Genomic DNA, 10,400 nt, shown 5'->3' with positions numbered 1-10,400 from the left:
TGATACATCGGGCTGCCACCTAACCTAACCTAACCTAATATACCCTCCCACATCTATGGTCAGTTTCTTATATCAATTATCCACTGTACAAAAAAATTTGTATACCCTCCATCATAGGATGGGGGTATATTAACTTTGTCATTCCTTTTGTAACACATCGAAATATTGCTCTAAGACCCCATAGAGTATATATATTCTGGGTCGTGATGAAATTCTGAGTCGATCTGAGCATGCCCGTCCGTCCGTCCGTCTGTTGAAATCACGCTAACTTCCGAACGAAACAAGCCATCGACTTGAAACGTGGCACAAGTAGTTGTTATTGATGTAGGTCGGATGGTATTGCAAATGGGTCATATCGGTCCACTTTTACGTATAGCCCCCATATAAACGGACCCCAAAATTTGGCTTGCCGATGCTCTAAGAGAAGCAAATCTCATCCGATCCAGCTGAAATTTTGTATAGGTTTAAGTATATGGTCTGTAACAACCCTGCAAAAATTGGTCCACATCGGTCCATAATTATATATAGCACCCATATAAACCGATCCCCCGATGTTGCTTGCGGAGCCTCTAAGAGAAGCAAATTTCATTTGATCCGGCTGAAATTTGCTACATGGTGTTAGTATATGATCTCTAATGACCATGCAAAAATTGGTCCACATCGGTCCATAATTATATATAGCCCCCATATAAACCGATCATCAGATTTGACCTCCGGAGCCTCTTGGAAGACCAAAGTTCATCTGATTCAGTTGAAATTTAGTACGTGGTGTTAATATATGGCCTCAAACGCCAATGCAAAAAGTGGTCGCAATCGGTCCATAATTATATATAGCGCCCATATAAACCGATCCCCCGATTTGGCTTGCCGAGCCCCTAAGAGAAACAAATTTCATCCGATCCGGCTGAAATTTGGTACATCGTGTTAGTATATGGTCTCTCATATCTATGAAAAAATTGGTCCACATCGGTCAATAATTATATATAGCACCCATATAAACCGATCATCAGATTTAACCTCCGGAGCCTTTTGGAAGACCAAAATTCATCTGATTCAGTTGAAATTTATTACGTGGTGTTAATATATGGCCTCAAACGCCAATGCAAAAAGTGGTCGAAATCGGTCCATAAATATATAAAGCTCCCATATAAACTAGAGGCCTGCACAAATGTATTTGGCAGGCAAATACCAAATGGTGTTTACGGCCAAAGTCAAGACATGAGAGTATAAATGAGAGTACAAATAGTATTTGTAACCGAAGAAGCTCTGAGCAAATTAAACATAGTGTGTATTTATTTCAACAAATACTCGTACTTCCAATATTTGCCCTGATCCCGCAAACTCAAATACTCTCTTTGCAAAGGCAAAATGCATAAACACATTCATCGATAATGAATAAATAACACAAAACAACATCAAATACTCGGGACACGAAGCATAGCGACCGAGTATTCCTAGAGATTCATCTTTTTGCTTTGCTATGCTTTTGTGGTGCATTTGTTAGTCAGAGTTGCCAACTTGTAGGAAGAAAAAGTGGTATTTTTTGACTGTGTTTCGATCAATTACATTCATTTTTATACCCTAAATAGTGGTCAGGGTATAATAACAACAAAAACAAAAAATGTGCCTACCAGAAATATTGATTTTAGACCCCATAAAATATATACCGATCGACTCTGAATCACCTCCTTTAATTAAATGTTATTAATCGAAATGCAAAGAAACTTAATTTAAAAATAACGAATGTTGGTTTATTAGTTATTTAAACATAAAGGTACCTATGTTATATATCAAAATTCAAATAACATAATATGGTTGTCTTTTCTATGCTTATTGAAAATATTGCGATTTTGGAGTTTTATATTTACATGCAGCGGCAAAATAGGCGGTAACACTAATGGAGAGAATTCATATGTGAACCGTTATATTTTCATTGTTAGTTGCTGGTGCAATAGTCTGAAAATAGTCAGTTATTAGTAGTAATATTACCAGTTTAAACCAAAAAATATTTAGGAATTTGATTACCACCGCAATTACCATCAATCTCCCTGCTTTCAGCTATAAAAGCATTCGTTTTATTGTGATATGACATCCCTACTTGACATTATATTGCTCTCTTCTGCTTCTCAGTTTCTCCTTCTCTCACTTACTCACAACTCCAAACAAATGGTGGTGGTTTTATACATTTTACTAGCGTGGAGATGGAAATACAATAGGTACACCATATAAAACTTGCAAATACGCGAGATGTGTGTAAGTTTGCAAATGCTGAATATGTAAATAGTGTTTGGCGTGAGTTTTTGTATTTGTACACACAAGATAATAGTTCATGTGTAGGGAAAAATACAATGATTTGCGGGAACAAATGAGAGTAAACAATGACCCTCAATAGACAAAAATGTCTTGATATGTCTTATAAGACGTCTTGTGCAGGCCTTTAATATAAACCTATCCCCAGATTTGACCTCCGGAGCCCCTTGGAAGAGCAAAAATCATCCGATTCGCTTGAAATTTGGTTCGTGATGTTAGTATATGGTATCCAACAAACATGCAGGAATTGGTTCATATCAGTCCATAATTATATATAGCCCCCATATTAACCGATCCCCGGATTTGACCCCCGGTGCCTTTCGGAGAAACAAAATTCATCCGATCTGGTTGAAATTTCGTACGTGGTGGTAGTATAGGATATTTAACATTGTATATAGTCCACATATAAGCTACCCCCATATTTCAATTCTGGCTCTCTACGTACCGTGCAAAAGTCCATATCGATTCGTAATTATTTGTAGACTTACCTATATATACCAGGGATGGAAAATGCAGTACTATAGTACTTTTTTCAATACTTTTTCACCCCGGTCAGTACCGTAGTACCCCCGCGAATGATTTAGTACCTTTTGTGTAGACATTTTTGAGTCGATATCAGATTTATGGTACAATAGCTTTGACAAAATATTTTTATATTTTGAGAAAGTCTTTTTCAACCTTAGTTGCTAATAGTCTTTTACAAATATGGCAAAATAGACATGTTCATGTGGGAAGAAAATCTCGATTTTGTAAAAGACATAGTCAAAAGCAGGATTTTATTGAACTTCAAGAACGTTTTAGTCGAAACAAGTATATACAGCACTAAGTTCGGCCGGGCCAAATCTTAAATACCCACCACCACGAACCAAATATTAGGGTTTCCTTTGAAATTTCAGGAGGGCTTGAGGACTTGAGGACACTTCCCGAAGATAAATTTAAAGATTTCACCAATGAGGACTATATCAATTCTGGATTTATAAGAACCATTTTTGTTTGAGTTTTAGAGGAATCATTAACATCTCTTGTAAGTGTGCAAGAAAATGATAAAATAACGTCTTAATTTGAAATCTTAAATCTGTGGAAGTAAAATCTGGAAATTTTACATTGAGTTTCAAGCAATTTTCATGATCAGTGCGCCTTCTACACCCTCAAGAAGAGAAGTCGGTCTATATGGAGGCATTACCAAATGGACCGATAAAAACTTAATCCGATACACGTTTTTGTGAGCCTAAAATACCAGAATATTTACAATTTCAGGCAAATCAGATGAAAACTACGGTTTCTAGAAACCCAAGGAGTTAAATCGGGAGATCGTTCTTATGGGGGCTATACTAAAATATGGACCGATACTCACCGTTTTCGGCACACCTCTTTATGACCCGAAAATACCTCTAGATTTCCAATTTCAGGCAAATAGGATAAAAACTTCGGATTCTAGAAGCCCACGAAGTAAAATCGGGAAATCGGTCTATATGGGGGCTATACCAAAATATGGACCGATACTCACCATTTTCGGCACACCTCTTTATGGTCCTAAGATAACTCTAGATTTCCAATTTCAGACAAATTGGATAAAAACTACGGTTTCTATAAGCCCAAGACCCCAAATCGGGAGGTCGTTTTATATGGGGACCATACCAAAACATGGACCGATACTCACAATTTTTGGCACACGTATTTGTGGTCCAACAATACCTCTCGATTTCCAATTTTAGGTAAAAACTGCGGTTTCTATAAGCCCAAGAAGCAAAATCGGGAGATCAGTCTATATGGGGGCTATACCAAAATATGAACCGATACTCACAATTTTTGGCACACGTATTTGTGGTCCTACAATACCTCTCGATTTCCAATTTTAGTTAAATTGAATAAAAACTGCGGTTTCTATAAGCCCAAGAAGTAAAATCGGGAGATTGGTCTATATGGGGGCTATACCAAAACATGGACCGATACTCACCATTTTTGGCACACGTATTTGTGGTCCTACAATACCTCTCGATTTCCAATTTTAGGTAAATTGAATAAAAACTGCGGTTTCTATAAGTCCAAGAAGTAAAATCGCGAGATCGGTCTATATGGGGGCTATACCAAAATATGGACCGATACTCACAATTTTTGGCACACGTATTTCTGGTCCTACAATACCTCTAGATTTCCAATTTCAGGTAAATTGAATAAAAACTGCGGTTTCTCTAAGCCCAAGAAGTAAAATCGGGAGATTGGTCTATATGGGGGCTATGCCAAAACAGGGACAGATACTCACCATTTTTGGCACACCTCTTTATGGTCATAAAATACCTCTAGATTTCAAATTTCAGGCAAATTGGATAAAAACTACGATTTCTATAAGCCCAAGACCCCAAATCGGGAGGTCGGTTTATATGGGGACTATATCAAAACCTGGACCGATATAGCCCATCTTCGAACTTGACCTGCCTGCAGACAAAAGACGAGTTTGTGCAAAATTTCAGCACGATTGCTTCATTATTGAAGACTGTAGCGTGATTACAACAGACAGACAGACAGACAGACAGACAGACGGACATCGTTATATCGTCTTAGAATTTCTCCCTGATCAAGAATATATATACTTTATATAGTCGGAAATCGATATTTCGATGTGTTACAAACGGAATGACAAACTTATTATACCCCCGTCACCATTCTATGGTGGTGGGTATAAAAAGAATGCGATGATCGATTTTTTATTTCGGTAGAAAATGTTGTCAAAATTTTATTTCTATATAGATTTTTTGTAAAATTTTATTTTTATAGAAAATTTTGTGAAAATTTTATTGCAATTGAAAATTTTGTACAAATTTTATTTTTATAGGAAATTTTTGCAAAATTTTATTTCTATAGAAAAAATTTTGCAACATTTTTTTCTACAGATTTTTTTTGCAAAATTTTATTTCTATAGAAAATTTTTGCAAAATTTTATTTAAATAGAAAATTTTGTCAAAATTTTATTTTCTTTAAAATTTAGTCTCTTAACAATAATTTTCCAGTGAAATTTTTGCTGAAATTTAGTAAAAAGTACCTTTCCGCTCAAAAAATACCTTTTTGTACTTTCTTAAAAATTGTATTTTCCATCCCTGATATATACCTTTTTTGTCTAATATAACATATACCACGTATGGATTAACTAACAATTTAGAAAACGATGTTAAGAAGTTCTAAGATACCTCAACCCAAGTATGTTAATTCGAATGTGGATGACAGTCTTTTGTAGAAGTTTCTACGTATTCCATGGTGGAGGGTACATAAGATTCGGCCTGGCCGAACTTACGGCCGTATATACTTGTTATATGTTACAATTGAACCACTTTTTATATTCCAGTACTACAATGAGAAAAAAATCAAATTCAAATATTTCGTTAGTTCGAATTGTTTCAACTTTGAATTTTTCAAACGTTCTATTCTTAACCTTGTAACACTTGAGCCACATACATTTCTTTTTACCTGTAACCAAACTCAGTAGAAATTACAAATTACTGCAAGAAAAAAATTAATTTGTTGCATTTTTTTATTGCGTCCAATGTCACACAGTCATATGTTTGGCTTGCATTTAAATGCCTTTAAATCCCTTTGTTGAAGTTCACCTTAATGCCTTTCATTTCGTATTTCACGATTGTCAACATTGTCACCCACCTTAATGGCATCGTGCCTTCGTGGTCGACCAACCGACCATGAAATATTGGCCATTGTGACAGTTTCTTTGTATATGGCGAGGAGCAACATATAGCCGTATATTAACGCTGAACTGAAAGTGAACAAAACAATTGACGAGAATGCTCTGTTGGTTACTTTATTTATAGCCAGTTTTTTTTGTTTTTGCCACCACACTCAGCTAGCAGGTGGAAGAGCAAGCAACACCGTTTTCCGTTGCCGCAGTTAATAGTGGAATTTTCGTTGCGACTTGTTTGTTGACTTTTGCATTGGATCTCTCTCTCGCTCACTCACTGTACGGAATTTAGCATTCCGCATTACTAATCTGCTGGTATAAGAGTAGCCACAATTTCTCCATTATATTAAGGCGCAAGTGTTGTTGGAATATAACAGAGTTGTGTTTTACATTGCCGCATGTTAGCAGGGACCTATGTTAAAGGGGATAACATCAACTGTTATCTCATAGAAATTCTTGGGCATATTTATTTAGGTGAATGTCATCGACATAAAATGTTAAGTGCTTCTCAAGAGTGGTTCAATCGATATTTTATGGGACCCAAACTATTTTGGGATATTAATCAGTGGAATTTTAATATTCTGCGTGCACAATGGGTTGTAATAGGCAAAGAAAATTATTGTACAAAACTATTTATCTGTGAACACACTCAAAAATGGGATAACTAAAGCCAATTTTGACTTTCTTTTTTTTATGGAAATTATTATGTGTTAGTTAAAATCTCCCCAATATATTTAACTAAAGTACACTACAAAAGAAAACAATTATGCGAAAATAAAGTAAACATTTTTACTGAGAGCTAAAAATAAAAAAAGAATTTATTCCGAAAACAAACTTGTAACAGACTGATCATTTTTAACTTTGTGGTATCCATTATAATTTGGATTTTAAAACAGGTATTGGTTTATAGGTGAATAGCTTTATGAATAACATACACAACGAATAGAGGATGAAAATTAGATAAATGAAATCCTTATACTAATTTTAATTTTATTAATCCCAGATTTAAAGCCAGATAGGTCACTAAAAATGTTTTTATTCTAAAGAAGCCGTATCTTTGGCTCGGAATCAATACCAAAATAGTCAAAATTTTTGGATCCAAGAATTTTTTTTTTTGAGTGTATGGAGACTACATAAACTTCTGGATTTATAAGAACCGTTTATTTTAGTTTAAGAGGAATTTTAATCATCTTGTGGTAGTGTGAGGAAAGTGATGAAATAACGTCTTGATTTAAAATTTAAATTCTACAGACTTTTTATACGGATGAGTATGAGAAGCAAAATTTGGATACTTTACTTATTGTTTTGAGGAATTTGGATAAATAGTGCACCTTCCATCACTCCAATTAGTGAAATCAGGAGATCGGAAGGCTTTACCAAATCGACCGATAAAAGCTTAATCCTCTAGATTACTTATTTGAGGAAAATCTGCTAAAAACTACGGTTTCTATAAGTCTAATAGGGAGACAATACAAAAATGGACCGTCACATTCTGTTCATTTTTTTTTAGATAATCTTCCTATTTAACTTCTTGAGCTTATGAAAATTATTGTAGATATAATATTTCAACAAATTAGGATAAAACTTGGGGTTTCTAGAAGCCCAAGTAGTCAAATCGGGATATCGGTCAAATTTTTTTACCTTCCCTAAAAATGTTGATTCCAAGCCACCCATGCGGTTTCTTTAAAATAAATAAATTTTAGGGACCTATCTAGCTTTAAGCATAGTCTCTACAAAATTAAAATTAGGATGTTGATCTAATTTTTTTCGTTCTCTTTTTGCCATATATTAACAAAAAATTGGAAGTAGTTCGACAAACATTTCTTTTAAAACACATCCCGGGTTCCCCCATTAGAAATAATGCAATTTGGCTATTTTACGTGAACATTTATGAAAATCAATAAAAAGGGGAAAAAAATAATAATAAAGAAATTAAATTTCATCCCACTGAAATTTGAACCTGCGCCGTTTGCCTTTTTTACTTCCTCCCTCAACTTCTTTCTCCATGGAAGTCCTTTTGGATTTTTTTTTAACTTCTTGTTGATTTTTATACCCTCCACCATAGGATGGGGGGTATATTAACTTTGTCATTCCGTTTGTAACACATCGAAATATTGATCTAAGACCCCATAAAGTATATATATTCTGGGTCGTGGTGAAATTCTGAGTCGATCTGAGCATGTCCGTCCGTCCGTCCGTCCGTCTGTTGAAATCACGCTAACTTCCGAACGAAACAAGCTATCGACTTGAAACTTGGCACAAGTAGTTGTTATTGATGTAGGTCGGACGGTATTGCAAATGGGCCATATCGGTCCACTTTTACGTATAGCCCCCATATAAACGGACCCCCAAATTTGGCTTGCGAGGCCTCTAAGAGAAGCAAATTTCATCCGATCCGGCTGAAATTTGGTACATGGTGTTAGTATATGGTCTCTAACAACCATGCAAAAATTGGTCCATATCAGTCCATAATTATATATATCCCCCATATAAACCGATCCCCCGATTTGGCTTGCAGACCATCTAAGAGCAACAATTTTCATCCGATACGGCTAAAATTTGGTACATGGAGTTAGTATATGGTCTCTAACAACCATGCAAAAATTGGTCCATATCGGTCCATAATTAAATATAGCCCCCATATAAACCGATCCCCCGAGTTGGCTTGCGGAGCCTCTAAGAGAAGCACATTTCATCCGATCCGGCTGAAATGTGGTACATGGTGTTAGTATATGGTCTCTAACAACCATGCAAAAATTGGTCCATATCGGTCCATAATTATATATAGCCCCCATATAAACCGATCCCCCGATTTGGCTTGCAGACCCTCTAAGAGCAACAATTTTTTGAATTTAGAATTAAATTCTGAGTTGATTTAGCGATGTCCGTCTGTCTGTCTGTCTGTCTGTCCGTCCGTCTCTCTGTATATGTAATTTTGTGCACAAAGTACAGCTCGCAATTTAAGTCCGATCGTCCTCAAATTTGGCATAGCGCCGTTTCTTGGGACAGAGACCGTCGCTATTGGTTTTGGAAAAAATCGGTTTAGATTTAGATATAGCTGTCATTTATATTTATCCCCGATTTGGTCATAGTTAGCGTGTTTATAAACCGATTTTCTTGAAATACCGTACATCCAAATATTTTATGAATCTCGAAAATCTTGCCAAATATCAGCCAAATCGGTTCAGATTTAGATATAGCTCCCATATATATATATATATATATATATATATATATATATATATATATATATATATATATATATATATATATATATATATATATATATATATATATATATATATATATATATATATATATATATATATATATATATATATATATATATATATATATATATATATATATATATTTCGTCCGATTTAGACTCACATGACCACAGAGGCCAAAGTTTACTACCGATCTTCGTGAAATTTTGCACAGAGGGTAGAATTAACATTCTACCAATGCTTGGTAAATTTGATTGAAATCGGTTCAAATTTAGAAATAGCTCACATATATATCTTTCGCCCGATTTGGACTTATATGGTCTCAAAAGCCAGAGTTTTGCCCTGACTTACTTCAAATTTTGTACAAGCGGTACTTTTAAATATGGTTAAAATCGATTCAGATTTAGATATAGCTCCCCTATATATCTTTCGTCAGATTTGAACTTATATGGCCTCAAAATCCTGGGTTTTGCCGTGATTTGCTTCACATTTCGCACAAGGAGTACGTTTGGTAGTATCGGTAATTGTGCCAAATTTGGTTGAAATCGGTTCAGATTTAGATATGGCTCCCATATATATCTTCCGTCCGATTTGCACCCATATGACCAGGGGGTCAAAGTTATACTCCCATTTACGTGAAATTTCGCATAGATAACAGAATTATTATTCTAACTATACGTGTCAAATTTAGTCAAAATCGGTTCAGATTATATATAGCTCCCATATATACGTACATCAGAGTTGGGGAAATATGGTAAAATGTTACACATTTTAGACCCATTTTCAATGGAAGTTTCCTCCAATTAACTGGATAGCGTTAGCCGATTTAAATTTTAATTCTAGAGATTTTGTAGAAGTCAAAAAATTGTCTCCTTTATATAGCTTCCAGCAAATGTGAAGTAGTTGAGATGGTAACACAAATTTTGGCCTACATAAGGGTGAAGGGTATAATATAGTCGTCCCCGCCCGACTTTAGACTTTACTTACTTGTTTTTTTTTTTTAATTTATTCATCCAAATGAAAAATCCAAGGCACAACTTCTAACGCAATACAAAAGATCAAAAAATGGAGTTGTTCTGTCCTTAACAAACCCATGTAAAATTCATTTGAGATTATATACGATTCTAAAATTCAATATCATCAATATCTCAGTTAATTTAAAGATTATGTCTTAT

General features: G+C 34.9%; 1 long non-coding RNA gene across 1 annotated transcript; it reads right to left on the bottom strand.

The window, feature by feature from the left end:
* Positions 1-1,725: 1,725 nt before the first annotated feature.
* LOC142238721 (uncharacterized) lies at positions 1,726-2,093 on the bottom strand. Its single transcript, XR_012722796.1, has 2 exons — positions 2,026-2,093; positions 1,726-1,956 (listed from the first exon to the last, which is right to left on the bottom strand). It is a non-coding gene; the product is annotated as an uncharacterized LOC142238721 (long non-coding RNA).
* Positions 2,094-10,400: the final 8,307 nt, after the last annotated feature.

The sequence above is a fragment of the Haematobia irritans genome, chromosome 5 (genome assembly GCF_050003625.1).
Source record: "Haematobia irritans isolate KBUSLIRL chromosome 5, ASM5000362v1, whole genome shotgun sequence".
NCBI classification, from domain to species: domain Eukaryota; kingdom Metazoa; phylum Arthropoda; class Insecta; order Diptera; family Muscidae; genus Haematobia; species Haematobia irritans.
Note: the sequence above shows the minus strand (reverse complement) of the source record. Positions and strands in the feature narration are given on the sequence as shown.